Genomic DNA, 24,545 nt, shown 5'->3' on the forward strand with positions numbered 1-24,545 from the left:
TGCGGTCTCACGAGATGATGATGTAGCGGTCTTGCGAGACCGCACGTCATCATCTCACGAGACCGCAATGCATGGAGCGGTCACCGGGGCATCGCAAGGAGCGGGAAAGGCTGGTTCCTGATCCGGGGTCCACCAGAGGGTGAGTATATAACTATTTTTTATTTTTTGTATTATTTTTAACATTAGATCTTTTTACTATTCATGCTGCATAGGCAGCATGAATAGTAAAAAGTTGGTCACACAGGGTTAATAGCAGCGTTAACCGAGTGCGTTACACTGCGGTCAACGCTGCCATTAACCTTGTGTGAACGCTGACTGGAGGGGAGTATGCGGGCGCCGGGCACTGACTGCGGGGAGGAAGGAGTGGCCATTTTCTTCCAGACTGTGCCCGTCGCTGATTGGTCGTGGCTGTTTTGCCGCAACCAATCAGCGACTTGGAATTCCATGACAGGCAGAGGCCGCGACCAATGAATATCCGTGACAGACAGAAAGACAGACTGACAGACAGATGGGATATAGTATATATATATATATATATATATATATATATATATACATACAGTATATATATATATATATATATATATATATATGTATATATATATGCCTTAAAATATTTTCTCTCATCATTCTGGCATTTGTCAAATATTAATAATTATAGTAATCCTAATTGACAAAAAATGGGAAATGGGAAAGGTTTATTCTGATTTCATGTCAGATATTAAGAAAAACATGCATATGTGCCTTTTCCATAGTGTATGTAGAGTTCTGGTTTCAGCTGTATATAGGTTACTGGTTCCTTAATGTGACTAGATTTTGTGTCTGAAGCTTTTGAGTAACCAAAAGAACTTGGCAGGGAAAACTCAATCCTATGACCAGTCCGAGGTCTATATGCGTACTAACAGCAGCTGGGTTAGCTCAACAGTGTGGAGTGTGTTAAAATTAGAGAAAGGCAGGGCTGCTGGTTAGACTGCAGAGACCCGTGTGTCGTAACCAGTGCCTTCCCCCGTCCCACCATTCCGTAATAAGACACCAACAAACCTGGATGGGTTGAACAGGTCGGTCACAGTTTATTGTTTGCAAAGTAGAGAAGGGCAATTACACATCGCGACGCACTCATTGCTGAAGGCCCCCAGCCGACGACCGCTGGGCCAGCAAGCCGATGAGAGGTTACGAACCTTTGCCCCCCTCTACCTACCGCTGTGACGTATATAAAAGAACGTCAAAATTTTTTATTTTTTTTTAATAATTTAAAACATTTTAAACAGTAATTTGCACAGTACATTTACCAGTTTATAAGGGAGGGAGGGTGGGACAACAGCTTCCAAGGGTCAGCCGGGGAGAAAGAGGGAGAACCTGGTCCCGTCGCTAGAATTTAACCCCTGAGGGTGTGGCCTGACTCCCCTCTTCTCCCCGGTTGGTCCGCTGGGCGTCCCAATCATGACCTCACCTGGGGAAGTAGTGGGAGGGGGGAATTGGGCACTGCACAGATTTCCCCTCTAGCTATCCCTTAGGGGCTCTGCAGTCAGAGACACATTCCTTATACAGTACCGTGCCTACCAGACTGCAGAGACCCGTGTGTTGTAACCAGTGCCTTCCCCCGTCCCACCATTCCGTAATAAGACACCAACAAACCTGGATGGGTTGAACAGGTCGGTCACAGTTTATTGTTTGCAAAGTAGAGAAGGGCAATTACACATCGCGACGCACTCATTGCTGAAGGCCCCCAGCCGACGACCGCTGGGCCAGCAAGCCGATGAGAGGTTACGAACCTTTGCCCCCCTCTACCTACCGCCACGGAGGATCATGTGTATGACCTACACAGGACTCCGACCCCCACACAGCAGCATTAGAGCCTGTTCAATCCCATCCTGCAAACCTGTCGTCAAGAATATGTCGAGCCCGATGTCCGTGAAGTGGATGCCGTCCGGTCTTAGTAAAGCTAAATTGTTCCCTTCTAGCTCCTGGTGGTGAACCACAATGCTGTAATTCTCTCTCACAATCTTCGACATCTTTGTGTTAATCCTTTTTCTTGATTTTTCGATGGCTTTCACGTCCTCGGCTCCGTGCCAAACCGCTCGAGGAATTATCTCGTACCACACCACCACCATATCTGGTACTAAACAAACCGCTCGATGTCTGTTGACATTACTGTGTACCGCTCGGCCCCCTTTCTGCTTGCCCAAATCATTGCCTCCAGCACATAGCACCAGAACCACCAGCCCCTTGGCCCTCTTGGCGATGTCGACCCTCTCCGGGAAGATCTGACACCACCGGAGCCCTCTTATGCCTCTACCGTTGACGTCCAACTTCGGGAAGCCAAATGTTGTTCCGCCCGGCTGTAGTTTGGCTCTTTCGTACGCCCAGTAGACAAAAAGAATGCTCCACTACCCAAACTGTGGGCTTAACGCTACCTGTAAGAGACAAAAATTGTTAAAGCAGGTCTGGTCTTATGTATCTGACAAAGCATGCGGATTTCCAGCAGCCCATTCTCTGCGCCTCGGCTCCCGATACCCCCGCTCTAGCTACCCGTACGTCTTACTACCGTATAGTGATCGACTATTTCTAGAGAGCATATAGGGCCGCCTGATGCCTTGACCAATACCCATGTCCCCCTCCCGGTGGGGTCGCATTTGGATCTCCGTACTCTAATGCGCAGAGCTTCGCTGCTTATGACGAGGTCTTCATTGATTTACCCGCCAACTGATGCTGCTTTTTGACTGCGGAACTAATTCCCTGATCCGAAGAAGGCGATTGCGAACGCTGCAGATATTAGCGTGGCCGCGTATTGCGACTTGCGCGCTGATGAAGATATTGCAATTATGCCATGCGGTGGCCTTAAAGAAAGTAGGTGACGGCCTTCCTGGCTAGGATGACGCTTTTCCCAGCCCTTAACGGCTTGCTTGATGAAAAATATTTGTTTACGTGCACCCACCCCAGCAGCAGAAAGAAGAAAGCTATTCCCGATAGATGACGCTGCACTAATTTCCCTGACTCACCTCTACGCCTGAGCCGTTCTAAGAGTACTACTAACACCCGGTCGCACCTATTGACTGGTCTTCGTTAAGTTAGCGAGCACCACTCCTCCCACACCTTACCGTAGACCTGTAGGCAAGTAGCCGATGTCACTGAAGCACGGATTAAGGGAATCAGTGCTTGGCCACCGTGGCCTAAAGGACTGTAGGACCGATGGCTGAAGGAAGGAAAACTTTGAAAGCATGCCAATCGGAAGATAACAGAAAGTTAACAATTTTATCATCTATATTCGCTGTAAATCTGGCACGGCAACAGATGTTGTGTTTGACGCACGATAGTGCTAGGTGGCGCAACAGCGCGAGTGCTGGCTGAGAAGAAGAGGACATGCTGTTTAGGGCTTTTGCTGTCCTCAGCTGTTGGGTTGTAATTCTGATGCTCATATTTTCCAATTGGGCACCCCATAGCTTGACTGATGTTACTATTGCCCAGATTTCTACCAGTGATGGGTCACGGCCCCATGCGGCCGTGGTTCGTAGTTCAGGCCATTGGCCTTTGCACCACTGGTCCTTGTCCGCATTATGAAACCATATTCCACCGTTCTCAGAGTCCACCTCAGGGACCCTCGTTCCACCGTCCGATGAGCCCAGGACCCTTGAGTTTGCCAAAATGAAAACACTCACCGCTGTCTGATTCTGGCAGAGTGACTCCCATTGATGGAGGAACTCATGCTTCAGTGTAGTTTATTCTCATTTGCCGTAAAAACCTTGTTTGGCATTGATTTATTAGTGATTCGTCATAGTTGTAGTAACTGCCTTTTTTGGCATCAATTCAAGTAACTGCCTCGTTCGGCATTAATTCATTATTGATTTATACCGCGCACATCGATTGCCAGAATTTCCACCAGTGCTGGGTCACGGCCTATGCGGCCGTGGTCCATAGTTTAGGCCATTGGCCTTTGCACCACTGGTCTTTGTAGATTGCCGCAAAACCATCTGTAATATTTCAACCAATCGCTAGGCCTAAATCTTTGCTTGGCGTCTCCTGCGCCATAACGCATGTATGCCCATTGTAGGCCTCCCGGAATGTCCTCCAGACCAGCAAATCTGCCTTCAGGGAGCGGCTTAGCCTAATTCTGTGGCTCGGCTGGGCTATGCCCTTGATTGCTAGTGATAGTCGGCTTTTTTTTTTTTTTTTTTTGCTTCATAGCAATTTTTTAACCATTTGCAGAGTTTTTTGCAGCTTATCAGCTAGTAATCGAAACACCATTGCATTGGTGTTTATTTCAATACCGCGAAAAGGCAAAACGTTACAAAGGCCGACTGTTTTATCCGGTGAGAGTGGTACTCCGAATTTTCCGGCTGAAAGCTTAAACTTTTGGAGAAGAAAGGAGTAGAGTCTGGAGTTCCCGGGACCGGCGAACAAAAAATCGTCGAGGTAGTGAATCGTTGAGTTGCTAGCGGTTTCGTATCGTAATACCCAGTCTAGAAAGGTGCTGAAAAGCTCAAAGTAATGACAGGAAATGGAGCAGCCCATTGGTAGGCACATATCGAAGTAAAATAGCCTGTCCACCTCACAGCCTAATGAATTAAAACATTCCGGGTGAACTGGCAAAAGGCGGAAGGCTGACTCTATGTCGGATTTTTGCCAGCAGGGCACCGGGCCCAGCTGCGCGCACGAGCTCGACAGCCCTGTCAAAAGAAAAGTGGGTTACTGATGACTCTTCCGCGGGTATCGCGCCTTTTGGGTAGGAAAGGTGATGTATTAGCCGATATTTTCCTGGCTCTTTTTTTGGGAACGATACCTAAAGGCGAGATTCTTAGATTCTTAAATGGCAACGAACTAAAAGGTCCCGCCATCCTGCCCAGTTCCACTTCTTTTTGATTTTTTGCTGTAGAATAGCAGGGGATTCGCGTGCCGATTTTAAATTATTTGCAGTAGTTGGCGAGGGGCTGGGTTTGAAAGGGGTATAAAAAACCGTGTTTAAAACCGAAATATAGTTGCTCCGCCGCTTCTTTTATTGGGATATAGGCTTAGCCATGGGCCCATTGCGGTTACGTTCACCGGGGTTAAATCTCGCAGGTGCTCTATTTCCACCTCCGCAGGAGGAGCATTCGTGTCTATATTTACAGAACCCTTGGAAACGGTAGTATCCATCGTTAAACAGTAAGCGGGATAACAGTGACCATATATCTATGTAAGCATTATCCCAAATTTTTTTGCTTTGTCTCTAACTCAACATGCGCCCCTAGCGGGCTTACTCCACAGAAAAAAAACATCCTTGTGCAGACTAGCTGCTTGGGTGGTGCTAGTGTCAGTTGGTACGCCTGGGCGTGTCAACTGCTGAACTAGGGTCTTAATAGCGGCTGCCAGCTCGCTTTCACCCATATTTTGTATTGTAGAGCGCTCACCAACATCAAAGAACTCACCGCTGTCAGATGCAGGCCGAGTGTCTCCGGACGGAGGTACTCTGGCTCCTGCCGTGGCGCTGTCCTGGTGCTGGCCGCCCGCCCAGGAGGATGAAGATGGCAGGCCAGCGGCCAGCGCCGTGGCACGGGGATGTATTCTGCTGCGTTGCATCTGGTGCCGAGCGTCCCCCGGAGAGGGAGGTGCTCCGGCGTCTATTGTGGCCGAGTGTCTCCGGATGGAGGTACTCTGGCTCCTGCCGTGGCGCTGTCCTGGTGCTGGCCGCCCGCCCAGGAGGATGAAGATGGCAGGCCAGAGGCCAGCGCCGTGGCACGGGGATGTATTCTGCTGCATTGTGTCTGGTGCCGAGCGTCCCCCGGAGAGGGAGGTGCTCCGGCGTCTATTGTTTCGATGGTTCGGTGCTGGCTGGTGGACCGGGGAGGTACATATGGCGTGTCTCCCTGGGCGTCAGCCCAGGACGGAGCTCGGTGCTGGCTGGTGGACCGGGGAGGTACATATGGCGTGTCTCCCTGGGCGTCAGCCCAGGACGGAGCTCGGTGCTGGCTGGTGGACCGGGGAGGTACGTATGGCGTGTCTCCCTGTGCGTCAGCCCAGGACGGAGCTCGGTGCTGGCTGGTGGACCGGGGAGGTACGTATGGCGTGTCTCCCTGTGCGTCAGCCCAGGACGGAGCACGTGACGGATGACATCTGTCGTGTGCTCGAGGATGAGAGGCTATTGGGGCTCCGATCTCTGCCTGATCGGTAACGGGGGGTGTCACTGTCTGTTACCACTGGGTACCCGCTCTGGGTGGCCGGTGAGACCGCCGTCTTTCGGCATGCGACCGGTACCCCTCGTTGTAACTCCCCGATGTATCTGAGCCGGTTGTGGATGGCGAGTGCCATCTGGAGGAGCGGGATCTATGGTGGCTCCTGCGGCTCCTGTGTGAGTGGTGTCGGCTTCTGGAGTGGGAATGCCGACAGCTAGAGGCACAGCGGGAACGGTGGCGGGAATCTACTGATGAGGGTGAGGACGATCTGCGGCATCTATGCCTGCGATCGCCCTGTCTAGGGGTTGCGTTAGGTGCATTTACCTCGGGAGTAGGGGGGACGTTACCTTGGCCATGGGGCGTGAGTGGCGGTGCAGGGGGTAGAGCCGGGGAAGGTGCGGAGACTATTAGGCTGTCACCGCAGGGTGAGCGCAAAAGGGCGGGGACTGATAGGAAACTGTCTGCGGTTTGCATTTGGGAGCATGGGGGTGTTGGCGGCGCGTAATTTAATGCGGCTGTGTGAGTTTAGGGACGTTGCATTAACATGGGCATCAATTTGAGTGTCTGGGGGTGTTGGTGGAGGACCTTTTATTAGTGGCATGTTAGTGTGTGCAACCATGCGCGTGTTTGTTTCATACTGTAATGGTTGCAGAGCGCACTGGTTGGTCGAGTTGGACCAGTCAGTGCGCTCCGCGACCGCGTTGATGGCTATACGGCCTGATCCCACGGCCCCCTGTGCAGGCACTGCAGCTACGTCTGCATGAGGGACGTTGGGGTCAGGTTATGACTGGCCGGAGGCCTGCGGTGCCGGAGTGGTGGGTGGCTAAGAGGGGGCTGTAACCTATGGGAACTAGCTGTGGGGCTAGGGACTGCGGGCTGCGCAGCAGAAGGACGGGTGAGGAGGTGGAGGGCGGCTCCCGGCTGGCACTGTTCCCTGGGTAGTTGCTCTCGCCTGGAGGCGCGGGCTGCGCCGACCCGAGGGAAAGGGGGGCTCACAGAAGCCGCTGGTGCGACGAGGTAATGGGCCTGGTGATGGGGCCCCACGCTGCTGAAGGGGACCCGGATTGGGCACGCTTGCTGCGGCCAGTGCAGCGCGAGGGAACCTGTAGCAGTGGGTAGGGATTCCCTGGCTTGCCCTCTGCTGCACAGACAGCATGCAGGGCGGAAGTGGGTGTGGCTATTATTGCCTGTGCTGATGTCCGGGCAGGTGGGTGACGTGCAGCCGTGGGCGGAGCTAAGCGCTGACGTGTGACAGGGGGCGGAGCTTAGCGATGGAGGTAAGTGGGCCTTGCCGGTTATCGAAGCCGGGCGGAACCACACAGGGACGTGTGGTAGTGGGCGGAGCCCACAGGAACTGGGTGGAGACTCACGGGACGGAGTGGAGTAGGCCCGAGACAGGGCCCACATGTGAATGCCGCCGACCCGGAGCCCCCCCGGACCGCCTGCACCACCTCCCCCCCCCCGAGTGGCGGATGATGTCGTGGGCAATGTGCTGCCGGGGCGAGGAGTCGGGCATTCCACAGCTGAGCAAAGGGCCAGCGAGTGGGGTCACAGTGGGGGAGGAGGCGCAGGGACCCGGGGATGCCAGTACCCCGAGTGTACAGCAAGCCATGTACGGGGCAGAAATCCGGGTAATAGGGTGATGTCGGCCGATGGTGCCCCGTAGGAGAAACGCCGGAAGACACACGTATGAAACTGCAGGCAGGGGGTGAGGGGAGGGCACAGGGAGGTGAGCGCTGAGGCCGGTAATAATGGCTTGAAGCCAGTGCTCACCTTCCTGTGCAGCTCTCCACCGCAGGGCCTCGACCAGGGGGTCCAGGGGTCCTCAGGAAACAAACAACAGCTTCCAAGGGTCAGCCGGGGAGAAAGAGGGAGAACCTGGTCCCGTCGCTAGAATTTAACCCCTGAGGGTGTGGCCTGACTCCCCTCTTCTCCCCGGTTGGTCCGCTGGGCGTCCCAATCATGACCTCACCTGGGGAAGTAGTGGGAGGGGGGAATTGGGCACTGCACAGATTTCCCCTCTAGCTATCCCTTAGGGGCTCTGCAGTCAGAGACACATTCCTTATACAGTACCGTGCCTACCAGTCTTCTCTGAAACGAAGTATGTACTAGAGCCAGAGAGGTGTTTGGTGAACATGTTTAATATCAGTCTGAACTGCTGCTGAGAATACCAAAGTTGGTGAGGCTGCTACACTTGTGGTGTTTCCTTTTGCCGAAAGAAACGTTTTAAGTTATTAATTGATAATGAAGGAAGGCTGTTTTTGTTTTGAAGCTGTAAAGTTTATGATAGACAATAAACTACTTACTGTTTTGATATAAAACCCTGTGTCATGTGTATCCAAGCAGCTACTCCAGAGTGAGAACCCTTACAATATACAAGTATATGTACATACAATTTTATGTATATACAGTATGCATGCACATTGTGTGTACAAATAATATTAAACATTCAGTGAACACCAGGAACATGTAGATGTTCTTGCTTATGGACAACACGTGGATGTAACAATATTTTTTAACTGCATCAATAAAGTTGAAGATTTTATACATGGATGCCTTTTTTCTACTCATGGTTGTCATTGTCCCTGACAACAAAATTATTCTGTACTCTGGAAGAAAATAGGCAGCCACGAGGAGCTAACTTTTCCTTTTTTGGGATAATTAATATAAGTGGTGCACCCCTGCACAACACATGGAGATGGGGTGCAAAAACCTGGTCAGTAAATAGAATGCTATAAACACAAAAGAAAAAAGACTCGACCAATAATGGTATGCACACCCATAAAATATGTGAAAATATCAAAAAATGTTTAATTACACCTCAAAGAACATGACAAACATATAAAACCATTTAAAAAGGTCTGAATACAGAACCATAAGTCATCATCCCTAAGCACAAATATCATGAAATAACAACACTGCATAGATGCTATATGTATATACAAGATGTGTCCTGTCTAAACATGTAACGGTCCAATATGACATACATGAATATATGAAGGCCGAAACAAATGCATATGTAAACCTGTAGTCGTACACTGACAGATAATCTAGCAATAAAATTACTGCAATTCAATGTTTGGTATATAACAATGTGAAGTGTTATATCAGCATGCTGTTTAGCCAAGATGATGGTAGTACCAGGATAGGTATATAAATGCGGGGTACAAGCATGTGCCAGAAAGCCTCAAATATGACATACATGAATATATAAAGGCCAAAACAAATGCATACGTAAACCTGTAGTCGCAGACTGACAGATAATCTAGCAAATTACTGCAATTCAGTGTTTGGTATATAGCAATATAAAGTGTTATATCAGCATGCTGTTTGGCCAAGATGATGACAGTACCAAGATAGATATATAAATGCAGGCTACAAGCATGTACCAGAAAGCCTCGAATAGGCATACACTGGTGCTCCCCTGCAATCAAATAATAACCCAATGGGTGCCAAGATGTAGGAAAAAATGGGGGGAGTAAAGGAAGTCCCCTGACGAAGCTGTGTCCGCAGCGATACGCGTGGGGCTCTTGCCTCACCCCTTAAGCCTGTCTCCTGTCTCCATTAGGCATCTGGGCTCATGGTATACCATTGTTCAGTGTTCATGCTGTTCCTTTGGAACAATTTTTCCTCTCTTTACTCCCCCATTTTTTCTTACATCTTGGCACCCATTGGGTTATTATTTGATTGCAGGGGAGCACCAGTGTATGCCTATTCGAGGCTTTCTGGTACATGCTTGTAGCCTGCATTTATATATCTATCTTGGTACTGTCATCATCTTGGCCAAACAGCATGCTGATATAACACTTTATATTGCTATGTACCAAACACTGAATTGCAGTAATTTGCTAGATTATCTGTCAGTGTGCGACTACAGGTTTACGTATGCATTTGTTTTGGCCTTTATATATTCATGTATGTCATATTTGAGGCTTTCTGGCACATGCTTGTACCCCGCATTTATATACCTATCCTGGTACTACCATCATCTTGGCTAAACAGCATGCTGATATAACACTTCACATTGTTATATACCAAACATTGAATTGCAGTAATTTTATTGCTAGATTATCTGTCAGTATACGACTACAGGTTTACATATGCATTTGTTTCGGCCTTCATATATTCATGTATGTCATATTGGACCATTACATGTTTAGACAGGACACATCTTGTATATACATATAGCATCTATGCAGTGTTGTTATTTCATGATATTTGTGCTTAGGGATGGTGACTTATGGTTCTGTATTCAGACTTTTTAAATGGTTTTATATGTTTGTCATGTTCTTTGAGGTGTAATTAAACATTTTTTGATATTTTCACATATTTTATGGGTGTGCATACCATTATTGGTCGAGTCTTTTTTCTTTTGTGTTTATAACTTTTCCTTTTTTGGCTACATTGGTAACTGATATTTTTTATTCTGAATTGTGCAAATTTTCAGTTGTTTGGTTATCAATCTCACTTTAATTGATGACAATATAAAATAACTGAGATGTCAAACTTTACATTTCTCATGAAGTCACATAATAATTCTGCACACTAATTGTTGTCCAATAATTATATGAATATTCTCCTTAGAAAGATAAACCCTCACTTTTGCTTTGTTAAATATTCACTTTTTATTAACATTTGCACTGACAGACAGCACTCTAGTTGTTCAATAAGAAAATTAATCATCAAAAATACAAATTGCCTAATTATTGTTCACACAGCGTATTGTGTATACATGTGAAACAGTAAATTTAAAATTCACAGTTATGTTCAAAATGGGATCAGCTCTTTATTTTATTGCTCTTGTTATCTAGAAGTACTATTCTTTAAGTGGATCCAGTTAGTCACAAGTTCAAGACATTTATCAGAGATAATCTGCAGTATGGTGCTACGAAGCGTTAAATTGGATCATTAATTACTGCCTACGCCTCACATGATTCAAACCTCACAAACCACAAATTTCATAGACTCAGGGATTATTTTAATAGAAAAAGAGAATGGAAAAACGCATAAAATGATGCAATTTTACTTCTTTTAATGTAACTATTGAAAGTGATGTGCTCAGAAATGCTGAATCAGCCAGCTAAATAGACTGTTGGCATTAAGTGTAGCTGTGTTCAGGAATGTTCACAGGGGATTAGAATATAATATTCCTTAGAAGTTTGGCTGGAGACTGAAATTTATCTGGATAAACAAGAAAGTTATGAGATTGGGGAAGTCAGCTTTCCCTAGGAAATTAACTGCCAAGTGAATTAAATTCTGGAAACAGGTCGTGGATTTGTTACCGTTCTTCCTCCAGTAGAGATGCTGGTGAAAGTTTAATTTCTGTATTCTTCTGTCATGTGAAACTTGCAAAGTGTGGCATTGATAATGATTGACTAGATAGATCGTGAATGCACAAATTCTTTTTTTCAGGCAGGAAGCATTTTGAACATTAAGTCAAGAAACAAGATTTTACTCTGAAGCCTTCAAGTTCTGCACTTTCCTATATTTCTATTCTGTGAACTTGTTGTCCTATATGAGAGCTTGCCAATGAGTTTTCCCTAGAGGCCACATGAGAGACCCTGACTGCTGTGGGGGGTCCGACCCAACCAGCCAAACTTAATTCTGTTAATTATTATAATTTTATATTAAAGGGACCAGTCAGCAAGATTGTGCACAGTAACCTACAGACAGTGTCAGGTCGGCACCGTTATACTGTTTAGAATGATACCTTGTTGGATGAATTCCATCTTGTGGTTGTTTAATCTTTATTTTCAGTTTTGAGTTAATGATATGCTCGTGCTCCAGGATGGCCTGTGGGGGGGTCTTCATGTGGTGCTCTGATTAGGTATTCATAGTGCAGACTGCTGACTGGCCCAGCCAGAGCCCTGACCTAAACCCAATTGAGCATCTCTGAAGAGAACTGAAAATGGCTGTTCACCAACATTCACCATCCCACCTGACGGAACTGTAGAGGATATGCAAGGAAGAATGGCGGATCAAAAGGGTGCTTCTACTCAATACTGAGCAAAGGGTCTGAATACTTATGATCATGTGATATTTCAGTTTTTCTTAAATTTCCAAAAAATAACTAAGTTTCAGTTTTTTTCAGTCAAGATTTGGTGCAGAGTGTACATTAATAAGAAACAAAGTGAATCTTTGAATTTACTAAATGGCTGCAATGAAACAAACAGTGAAAAATGTAAAGGGGTCTGAATACTTTCCGTACCCACTGTACATACTGAAAAAAAAACCTTCTACAGGTAGATGCCAACCGTGTCACTTGCTTCAGCATAATCACATGTTTACTGTGTTAATAAGAAATGTGCTTGAGGTTATCCTGATGGTATAAAAAAATTCTTTTGAAAATGGCGCCCACTGCGTCTGCGCAGTATCAGCTATCAGTGTTTATAGAGGTGATCCGACTGCCTCTATTGCGCAGGCACTGGTGGTGCCATCTTGCTAGAGATGAAAAAAAAATGTCTTCCTCCAAGATGGTGCAGCCGAGTCTACGCAGTAGTAGTATACACCAATAGCTGCTTCTGCACAGGCACTGCTGGACAGGTATGGCGGCTACCATTTTCAAATGGATTATATTTTTATACTATCAGGATAACCTCAAGCACATTTATTAACAGCACAGTAAACATGCGAATATGCTGCAGCACAGGTGCCATGGCTGGTACCTGCCTGTATAAGGGTTTTTTGCTTAAGTTTTTTTCAGTATGTACATAATATATTCATGATGTAAGCAGTCTTCATTATTAATAGCTAATCAGAGCACCATATGAAGTCCTCCCACAGACCGCTCCAAAGCACGAGCATATCATTAACAGAAAACTGAAAATAAGGATTAAACAACAACCACAAGATGGATTTCATCACCCAAGATATCATTTTAATCAGTATTAGGATGCCATCACACTAGCAGTATTTGGTCAATATTTTACATCAGTATTTGTAAGCCAGAACCAGGAGTGGGTGATAAATGCAGAAGTGATGCATATGTTTCTATTATACTTTTCCTCTAATTGTTCCACTCCTGGTTTTGGCTTACAAATACTGATGTAAAATACTGACCAAATACTGCTAGTGTGACGGCAGCCTAACGGCGACAGTCTGTAGTTTACTGTGCACAATCTTGCTGACAGGTTCCATTTAATAATTAGCACTTAATATTTAGCATAATTATGTATGTGGACTAACTACTACTGTTAATACATTTTATGGTATGACTTATTGTAATATGTGCTTTTACTTATACTATCGAATAACAACCAAATAATGTACTGCTTTTTATGCCTGTAATGCAGTCCTTGTTCCTTAATCATAGGTTCCCATTACAATATGATGCAGCCACAGTTCACACACAGTATGATGTCCCCACATAGAATAATGACCTTCCTTTACACAATAATGTCTCCACACTAGACTCTTGTGCAACATTTTGTCCTCACACAGCCACTTCACTCAGTATACTGTTCTCACCAAAACCCCCATTCAGAATGATGCTCCCACACAGCCCCCTTACACAGTATTATGTCTCCCACACAGCCTCCCACTCAGAATGATGACCCCTCAGAGCCCCCCTTACACATGATTATATCCCCACACAGACCTATTACACAGTATGTCCCCACACAGCCCCTACATAGTAACATAACATAGTTAGTAAGGCCGAAAAAAGACATTTGTCCATCCAGTTCAGCCTATATTCCATCATAATAAATACCCAGATCTACGTCCTTCTACAGAACCTAATAATTGTATGATACAATATTGTTCTGCTCCAGGAAGACATCCAGGCCTCTCTTGAACCCCTCGACTGAGTTCGCCATCACCACCTCCTCAGGCAACATTGCCTGAGTGCCCCTGTACACAATATTCTGTCCCCCCTCCAGCAGAATGATGTAAAAAAAAGTAAAAACAAAACCTCATCTAACCCTGTCCCACCTCTGCTCTCTTCTTTGATGTCCTTCTCAATTTCATGGATCTTTCACTTTTTCCCACCTTACAGTACATCCCATGATAGAATGCATGGTGTCATTTACATTTATAGCTTATCCCAGAAAAAAACAAGCCCTCATATGACTCTAGGGAGAAAAAAATGAAAGTGCAAAATGGAAAATCGCCATGTTGGGAATGGGATTAAATGATTACCAACTGGCAAGCATGTCGTTGGAGTGTTGCTGATTAGCACTGTCCATGAAATAGTGTAAATGCACTGCACCTATGAATGCCTAAAACTGACCTTATCGACTGTTCAGTGCTTGGGATTTCAAGAGGTCACTGCATTATTGTTTACCTATGCACTATATGGAACATTTGAGTAGACTATCGGCACAGATCACCTACCACCTCAGATTTCATTATTCAAGCACACCAGAGCAAGTCATGTGTGGCTGTAAAATGTTGAGCTGCTCTTTCAAATTGTCCTCCTCCAGTCTATGGTTAATCTATTTCCTGTAGATGGTGAATGGTTTAACTTTACTCCTCCAATCAACGGTTAATCTGTGTACAGTAGTAGATGAATGTTTTAAGTTAACTTTAACTCTTCTTTAGTTTTTAGTGCCATATCAGTCAGTTTAATCAATAACCTGGAACAAAGTTTTAGTTTAAGTACACTTCAGAAAATTATCTACAAAGAAATTTTTGTTCACAGTGAATCGTGTTTAGTGTAATTGGCCTGACATTTTTTTTTAATAAGGAGAGATAAAGAGTCCAGTGGGGTAACATTACAGACTCTCCTCATTTTGGCTCCTTAGATATTTTGAAGCCATGATAAATTAGAAACGGGTACTTCTAATCTAAGGCCAGGTCCACATTGTGCTAGGGCAGTCCATCCAACGGACACGTTTTTGAGTAGGCAAAACGCAATATAACGGACATTGTAACACACCCATAGACTTGCATTTGTATGACGCATCGTAACGCATGTCATAATTGGTATGCATTTGCAACATTCTGTTTTTTTAAGACGCACCTTCCAACGCGGCCTGCAGCGTTTTCGGGTCTGGTCAAGCTAACGCAAGAGTAGCGGAAGCGTTAATTCTGTCATTAAAGTCTATTGCTAACGCAGCCAGACGCAAATCAAGCAAAATGTCCAAATGAAACCATGCGTTGGATTGCGTTAATGAGACTAGTCCATGTGGTCATGTGACAGGAAATATGATTTTAGCCATTTTGGAGTATAGACTCTGCAAACACACTCTGAAAATGCCAGCAACACAGTGTGTGTATCTTGTGAGCGATCAGAGGCAATGCAAGTACAATTCTATGTATCATATTTTTCTGTATACATCATTTGAGTGTGTAGTGGCCGTTGGATGTATGTGTACTAAATGTATTGTTTTGTTTGTACACAGATGTCGGATAGTGAGGGATCGAGTAGCAGAAGCGTGTCTGCAGTCTTCTCGTCACAATCGGTAGGCTTTCGATTTAAAAAGCCACAATAAATGTTGTGTGTCACTCGAGTGTATGGAGGTAATCATGTGTAATCATGTTTTTATTGCAAATAGGAATCTTCTGATCCCGAACCTGCCAGGCCACCACCCAAAAAAGTGTCCAAAGTGTCCAAGAAGGTACATGCCACAAATTATGTGTCTTTTTACACATAAATTAGTTGATACAAGAATTGCAATTTTTTTTACTACACTGTAGGTTGTTGAAAAAGGAAAAGATAATCAGCCTCGCCGTCTGTCTTCACCTCACCTTGAAGTGGTAAATATCACACAAAATATACCTTTTTGAACAAAAAAATACTAAATGAGTTTGTTATTTTTTTAATAATAAATCATTAAATATACAAAACAAGCATAACACAAGAAATATATATATATAACAACGTTTAAAACCCTGGTTTAAAAAACTACATACATGTCATAACATAAACCAAACAGTACAAGGATAACCAACAAAAATAAACGATTAAACATTACAATATAATTTATAAAAAGTTAAAAGTGTTAAAAAATGTAAAAAATTAGGCTAACTGTCCTTAAAAATAATGTAGTTTTGGGGATGAGATAAATGTATGCAACCAAAAATGAAGGTATACATTTTAATATAACGTTTTGTGTTTACACAGTTCAAGCGTCCCGCCAAGAAAAGAAGGAACATTGCAGTTGGATAAATTTAATAATGTGTTTGTGTTTTTTTTAACTCTTTCATAATATTGGATTAATAATGGATAGGTGTCAGAATTGACGCCTCTCCATTATTAATCTGGCTTAATGTCACCTTACAATAGCAAGGTGACATTAACCCTTAATTACCCCATATCCCACCGCTACACGGGAATGGGAAGAGAGTGGCCAAGTGCCAGAATAGGCGCATCTTCCAGATGTGCCTTTTCTGGGGTGGCTGGGGGCAGATGCTTTTAGCCAGGGGGGGGGGGGGGGCAATAACCGTGGACCCTCTCCAGGCTATTAATATCTGCCCTCAGTCACTGGCTTTACTACTCTGGCGGAGAAAATTGCGCGGGAGCCCATGCCAATTTTTTCCGCGATTTAACCCTTAAATTTAAGAGCTAGAGCGCCGAAATTTTGCATATACACACTACCAACATTAGTAGTGTGGAATATGCAAAAAAATGGGGATATGACATGGTTTACTGTATGTAAACAATGTCTCATATCATGTCGGGCTTTGGCAGGAGAAATGAAAAGCCGGTAATTGAATTTCCGGCTTTTCTGCTATATCGCCCTGAAGGAAATTAAAAAAAAAAAACCCATAGACTTTCATTGGGTTTCGAGTTTCGGCCGATCCCCGAACCCGACTTTTCAATAGGATCGGCCAATTTCACTTGACCCGACATTTGAGAAAGTCGGGTTTCGTGAAACACGACTCGACCCTAAAAAACTAAAAGTCGCTCAACCCTAATTGGAAGCTCTCAAAAAATTTTTTTTTTCTTTGAAGCCGATGCTGTCCATACCCGCTGGAGATCCATTAGAGATCGATTTGTACGGGACTTCCGCAGCAGCCAAAACACCCCCAGTGGATCTGGTGACAAACGTGTCACCCCGTATGTTCATTATGAGCAATTGTTTTTTCTACAGAAAACATTGTCCCAGCGCTCGTAAGTAAAAAGTTTACGGTGTGAGAGAGGACCAAATTTAATTAAAATCTCTGAAATTATATATATTTTTTGTTATAGAACAATATGCAGTACCGCTGTGCCCGGAGAGGAAGAGGAACCGGAGCCATCTCTACAGGAAACAAGCCAGCAGATGGACGCTGAAGATGTGTCTGGCCTGAGTGAGCCACGATCAATGGACAGTAGTACTGTGGCTCCTGTTGTCGGTGCCCGTTTGCAAGCACACCGCGGATGCAAGCGATCATCTGCCAAAGATGAAATCGATGCCATAATTGTCGATGAACTCCAACGGTTAGAGGATCTGTGTTGCACTGAACACAGAGTTCTAAGGTGAGAAATTACGGAATTGCAATCCCGTGAATTAGTACATGCAGCCAATGAGTGGAAGCTCCTGTTTTTGTCATATGTGCCTGCAGCCCAAAAGATACCGCCGCACAGAAATTTAATGTTTAGGCAAAGATTTCATGACCTATTCGAGGAATTTTTGGCCCCTCAGGAACCCATTTCATCGAGACCAAGAAGCATGGACATGCCGTCATACAAACCACAATACAGAGGCCAGGGTGAACCGAGTATGGAAATGCAAATTCAATGTAGCAGTCCAGCGTACAGCTGGGCAGACAATACGCCTGCGCAATATCACAGTCTGTAACCTCTGTTAAAAAAAATCACCAAACTTTGGCAATTACAGCCTTTAAAATGTTTGTGTAAAATTTTTGTGTACCAAAATTAGTTGTGTATATTTTTGTTCATCCCTATGGGATCTCATATGTTAAATTGTCTATTAACAATCAGGTTGGACGACCAATGTCTTCAAAATATTTTTAGTAAATTTTGCTGTTATTATTAAACATTTCATATTCTTGTATGAATTGAACTGTTAAAATTTATATAAGGTTAAACTAAAAAAAAAAAACTAACAAAGAATTGCCCCACACCTTGCACCAATATAAACAGGCTTTAACATTTTCACACGTGTATGTCTTGCCATGGAACAAGACCTTCATGTATGAAATAATTTGAAAATTGATCGCGAATCCTCATTATTTCAACTGTAGACCAAACAGTAGTCGAATCAATGCTCATGAGGTTCGACTCACAGTCATCGGGGTCAACCACCTGGGGTTCATGTCTGGAAACTAAATTTTGCAGACAGATGCATGCCTTCACTACATGGTCCACATTTTCAGGTTGCAGTTGCATGCAAGTTAGTAAGATACGCCATTTTGCCGTCAAAATACCAAAGGCACATTCCACATAACGTCTTGCCCAGCTCAAGCGATAATTAAAAATGTGTCTTGTGCAGTTTAGACTACTGCTTGAGTACGGCTTTAGGAGATTGCATCCGAGTTGGAATGCCTCATCCCCATCTAAAACATAGGGCAAACTTGGGCCTTCAGTCCCCATAAGTGGTGGTGCTGAGCGTATGTTGAAGCTGTTGCTGTACAAACATTTCCCCATGTTGGACACTTTGAAGACTCTGGAATCGTTCGTCCGTCCATATGCACCAATATCCACAGCAACAAAATAGTATCTAGCACCAGCAATAGCCATCAATACAATGGAAAAGTATTTTTTTATAGTTATAGTATAGGGATCCACTATGCACTGGTTTCTGAATCCGAAGATGCTTGCCATCCACGGCACCAATGCAATTGGGGAAATTAGCCACATCCTCAAAATGTTTGGATAGAAACATTTCTGTTGTCGGGGCTGGTAGCACAAGTGGTTGTAAGTTGTTCCAAATGGTATCACAAGTTTCACGAACTAGTGGGCAAATGGTTGAATTCCCCAGTCGAAATTGAAAATGCAGTGACGCTAAAGATTCTCCGGTAGCCAGATATCTGTCGACAATTCAAAAAAAAAAAAAATTAGCACTATGAACATATTGTAAAGATTTTTAATGACAACTAAAATAAAGGCAAGTTAAAATAGAATAGGAAAATTGCCAAAGTGTACATAATTAAAATACATGCTCCACGATAACTTACATCCTGTCTTTGTCAATAGAACAATGTTAAAAAAGGATAATTACCTCAGAGTCACCACTAAACGTTGCTCCGCACAAATACTATCACGGAAAGTGCTGCGCTGATGATGTATCTCATCCTTCACATGTGAGAGCAGAATATCAAAGGTTTCAATGGACATCCGAAGATAACGTTAAAATTTAAAGGGATGATCCTGAAGCTGAACATACAGGGTGTGAAAGGCACCATATGTATGCCGTAAAAAATTCACTTCATGGATCCAATATCTCCTTTGGGAAATATGCCTTCTCTGCCGAAGTCGCAACTGCATCAAGCGAAATCTAACAAGCTTAGACACAAACATCTTGCTTGCAGCAGAAGTTCACTCAATGCTTTCAAGATGGAGAATGTTTATCCACACACACCCAATGCTGACAAAAGAGCAAAAAAGAAAAGAGAACAACTTTATTGACTGTGCCAGAAGGCAGAACAAAATGGATGCTTCACAAACGGACATCAAAATGACATAACACAGTCACGTGCGTTAACACAAGCGTTAACGTGAAGCCAAATTTTCACCAAATTTGGCTCATTTCAGTACATGTGTTTAACTGATCCATTAAACAGATTGTACTAAACGCAATATGAACCTAGCCTAAGCATTTACATGTGGATGTCAATTGTTTGACAAATAGTTGCCAATAGTACTTAATATACAATAACTGTCTAGTAGTTTCAGGAAATGGCAAAATTGGCATGTTTCATGCCAAAATATTTCGGGTTTATATAAACCAAACCAAAAACTGCTCAACTCCATCTCATTTGGCATATCAAGATTATTTTTTCTGCTGAAATTCCTAAACCCACTCCATATACTCCCACTCAACATGTGATGTACATGTACATTACATGCTAGTAAGGAGTAAACTATTTTCAGCCTGGGAGAATTTGAAAAACATATCAGATTCCATATTTTTCTAGTGTAGCCCCTGCTCAACTTTTGAACTAAATGAACCAAAATTGTTTTTTTTGGGCTCTCTTGGAATGAGGTTTATGGCTTTTGTTTATCCTTTTGATATATCTGTGTTCATATAGTTCCAGACAAAGCCTGATGGTCCATCAGGTATTCAATAGAGTCCTGGAATTTCTAATGAAAAGCACTGTACTGCAGATTACATAATTCTTGCCTTGAGACACACTAAACGCTGACAGAAAGCACTCTTAATGAAAATGTGAACAGAACATTGCTTCTCTATCACCATAAGTTTAATAACAGCTTCTTGGGCAAAGCAAAATTAGTAAATTCTATTTGAAATTCCAAACTGTCTGAACTGAATGATTCCTACATCCTATCAGTTTTAGAGGCTGTAATGAGTTCCCTGTCGAGAATGTAATATTTAGTTTTTTCATTTACCGCACACATATATAAACCATTTGAGCACAACATAGATAAACAAAGCCGTTTGATAAAATACAGTAGATAGAACTTGAGTTTGTTTTCTTAACCATTCTAGGAAAGGTTGTGTAACAGAAGGACAAGTTAAATTTAAGCAGATGATGGGAAAAATCTCTTTTTTTCTTCAATGCCATAAATATGACTGCACTGTCAAATATGGGCACATATCTAGTCTACTATATTACCTACTCTATCAGGAGACATTGGGTGGCCTCTTGTCATAGATGCAGTCATGAGCTGTAATTCTTGAGAAAGAAATACTTTATATTTTGGACTATAAGATGCATATTTTTTCATTTAAGTGAGAAGCATTACGTTTGGAAAAAGAAACCCACTGCGAAAACCTCATACAACTATGAAACAAGGAGGTGGTCGTATGTTCATCTGGGCCTATTTTGCTCCATCTGGGCTAGGATGACTCACATTGAGGATTGAATTCAATATTTTCTTAGCAAAATCAAACAGAAGATCTTAGTACATCTGTACATGAGCTAAACCTCGTGGGTCATGCAGTTGCAGCAATATAATAATTCAAAGCATGCAAGTTGTACTGCAAAAGAATGGTTAAAGAAGCAAAGTTAAGAAAATTCGAATTCATTATTATTAAAATTAATTTAATCCTGGCAGCTTGGCCCTCATTGCAGCCACCGTACGGCTTTAGATTGTTATTAACATGCACATTAATAGCATTTTGGGACATAACAGGTTCCGTTTCAGTGTTACTAAAAGTTATTGTAGGCGGCATAAAATATTGTTGCAGGAAGAAGTGACATTGATCATGTGAATAAGCCTTAATGATTGCAATAATTAAAATGTATTTCTGTAAGATACTAGCACCATTACTAATGTTTGTATCTTTTAGGGAACTATGTATCTTTATGTATATTTCTGTGTGTATACTTGTATATTGGTAAAAATTGTAATATTGTATTATGTGTATATAAAACTAAATAGTAATTTATTACATTTGTCACTCACAAAACCTACAAATGCATAGATCTCAAGGCAATGGAAGGAAGCAAAAAAAGATTCTTAGCACAAATTATCCACTTTAAAAATTTTGCATGGCTTTGTGTAACCACTTCCAATAATTGCATTATATATACGCCATGATAACGACAACCAAATTACCTATTGGTAAACTAATACCCAGGTAAAGATGAAGTACACTTTTCTTCATAAAACATAAAATATTATTAATAAGTATAATAAAAAACATTTTTAAAAGTAAAGAAAGGGGCAGGAAAAGAAAGGAGGTACACTATCCCGTGGTATACATTGCGATCAGGGACATAAATACATGGAACTCCACAATAATTATCACTAGAAGGTTAAAAAAAATGCAGGATAAAAGAACCATTGCTATTAAAGCAGCTATACCTGCATACTCTATTGTTTTTTTAAAAAGCCTGTTGTGTTTCATGTGATGACATTTTGGTAGTGCATTCCTATCTGGGAAATTAAGTGTGCACAATCAAATGATAGTGGAGCATGTTTTTTAAAATTGATTGCTGTGGATATAATGCTCTAACGCATGTTTTGCTCTGCTTCTTTGGACAGGAATGTGGTTTTACTTATTTTCACAGCTCTATGTTTTAACCTTTATAAAGCACTAGGGTGTTCAAGGTGTTCACCACACTTCTAGATACATTCCCTGATGGGTCTAGTTTCTAAAATGGGGGATTTACACTGTTCAGGCACATCAGGGGCTCTCCAAATGCGACATGGTGTCTGCTAATAATTCCAGAAATTTTGACCTCCAAAAATTAAATGGCCATCTTTCATTTAGAGCTCTACTGTGTACCCAAACAGTAGTTTTCCCCCACATACGGGGTATTGGCATACTCAGGAAAAATTGTACAACAAATTGCATTGTGAAATTTCTCCTATTGCCCATGTGACAATGCAAAATGTCATTAGGGATTCAAGCTTCAGGAGGCTAATTTGCATATTCCAGGTGCCTTCTGGGAGAAGCGAAGTCTCCCTAAGCTAGAAGATCGTTGGGTACAGCCGGGACCAGCTGCTTCGAAAGCATCACCAAACCAGGGATTCAAGCTTCAGGAGGCTAATTTGCATATTCCAGGTGCCTTCTGGGAGAAGCGAAGTCTCCCTAAGCTAGAAGATCGTTGGGTACAGCCGGGACCAGCTGCTTCGAAAGCATCACCAAACCAGGGATTCAAGCTTCAGGAGGCTAATTTGCATATTCCAGGTGCCTTCTGGGAGAAGCGAAGTCTCCCTAAGCTAGAAGATCGTTGGGTACAGCCGGGACCAGCTGCTTCGAAAGCATCACCAAACCAGGGATTCAAGCTTCAGGAGGCTAATTTGCATATTCCAGGTGCCTTCTGGGAGAAGCGAAGTCTCCCTAAGCTAGAAGATCGTTGGGTACAGCCGGGACCAGCTGCTTCGAAAGCATCACCAAACCAGGGATTCAAGCTTCAGAAGGCTAATTTGCATATTCCAGGTGCCTTCTGGGAGAAGCGAAGTCTCCCTAAGCTAGAAGATCGTTGGGTACAGCCGGGACCAGCTGCTTCGAAAGCATCACCAAACCAGGGATTCAAGCTTCAGGAGGCTAATTTGCATATTCCAGGTGCCTTCTGGGAGAAGCGAAGTCTCCCTAAGCTAGAAGATCGTTGGATACAGCCGGGACCAGCTGCTTCGAAAGCATCACCAAACCAGGGATTCAAGCTTCAGGAGGCTAATTTGCATATTCCAGGTGCCTTCTGCCTGTAGGACATTATTGCAAGAGAGCTTGGCTGAGTAGATTACACAAGAAGGAAAACACACAGCAAGTCAGCAGGATCTAGGAGCAACATGGCAGATGTGACAACCTACATGGTGAGCTGCAGCATGTGCTACATGTTCACAGATCGACCAGAAGAAGAATCCAATTTCACCTGTCAGAAGTTTAGACTAGTGGCCCTTTTAGAAGAAAAGGTGCGGGGTCTGGAAGAAAGAATAGCAACTTTGAAACTCATCAAAGAGAATGAAGACTTTCTAGACAGAACAGAAGCATCTCTACTGGTCACAGAAGGTGCAAAAAGTGTCAGAGAACCTCCAAAAGCAGATGAGTGGAAGCATGTGACCAAAAGAAGCAAGAAGACCATGGAGAAATCACCAACCACACAACTGAAGAACCGATATCAAATCTTTGTAGAGGATGAAGATGGCACACCTAAGAATGAAGCAATACCAGCAAGCAAAAAAGAAAAGGGCACACAGCAACAAGTGACAGCAAAAAGTACAGCCAAGAAGCAACGAAGAGTGGTGGTGGTGGGAGACTCACTACTGAGAGGCACCGAAGCAGCCATCTGCAGATCGGACATAACTGCAAGAGAAGTATGCTGCCTTCCAGGTGCGATGATCAAGGATGTGACCGATAGGATACCAAAGCTCTTCAGCTCCAAGGACGTCCACCCATTTCTTCTGATACATGTTGGCACCAATGACACGGCAAGGAAGGACCTACCGACAATCTGCAAGGACTTTGAAGAGTTGGGGAAGAAAGTAAAGGAACTGGATGCACAGGTAGTTTTTTCTTCTATCCTTCCAGTAGACGGGCATGGCACCAGGAGATGGAACAGGATCCTTGATGCAAACAACTGGCTAAGACGATGGTGCAGACAACAAGGATTTGGATTCCTGGACCACGGTGTGAATTACTGGTATGATGGACTCCTCGCCAGAGACGGACTACACCTCAACAAACCTGGGAAACACACATTCGCCAGAAGACTCGCTACACTCATCAGGAGGGCGTTAAACTAGAAGAAGAGGGGACGGGAAGAAAAACATTAGACTCGAACAAAGACGACCCAGGAAAACATACTCAGAAGGGAGGTAAGAACATTTCTAAAACAATCCACAGTGAGGAGATTGGAACAAAACAAAATCCTCTAAAC

At 43.6% G+C, this 24,545-nt stretch overlaps 1 long non-coding RNA gene across 1 annotated transcript; it reads right to left on the minus strand.

The window, feature by feature from the left end:
* Positions 1-1,046: 1,046 nt before the first annotated feature.
* Positions 1,047-8,224, minus strand: LOC138673028 (uncharacterized). The gene is made up of 2 exons (XR_011319799.1): positions 7,920-8,224; positions 1,047-2,414 (listed from the first exon to the last, which is right to left on the minus strand). It is a non-coding gene; the product is annotated as an uncharacterized lncRNA (long non-coding RNA).
* Between the last annotated feature and the right edge of the window lie 16,321 nt (positions 8,225-24,545).

Source organism: Ranitomeya imitator, chromosome 3, assembly GCF_032444005.1.
Source record: "Ranitomeya imitator isolate aRanImi1 chromosome 3, aRanImi1.pri, whole genome shotgun sequence".
In the NCBI taxonomy this organism is placed as follows: Eukaryota; Metazoa; Chordata; class Amphibia; order Anura; family Dendrobatidae; genus Ranitomeya; species Ranitomeya imitator.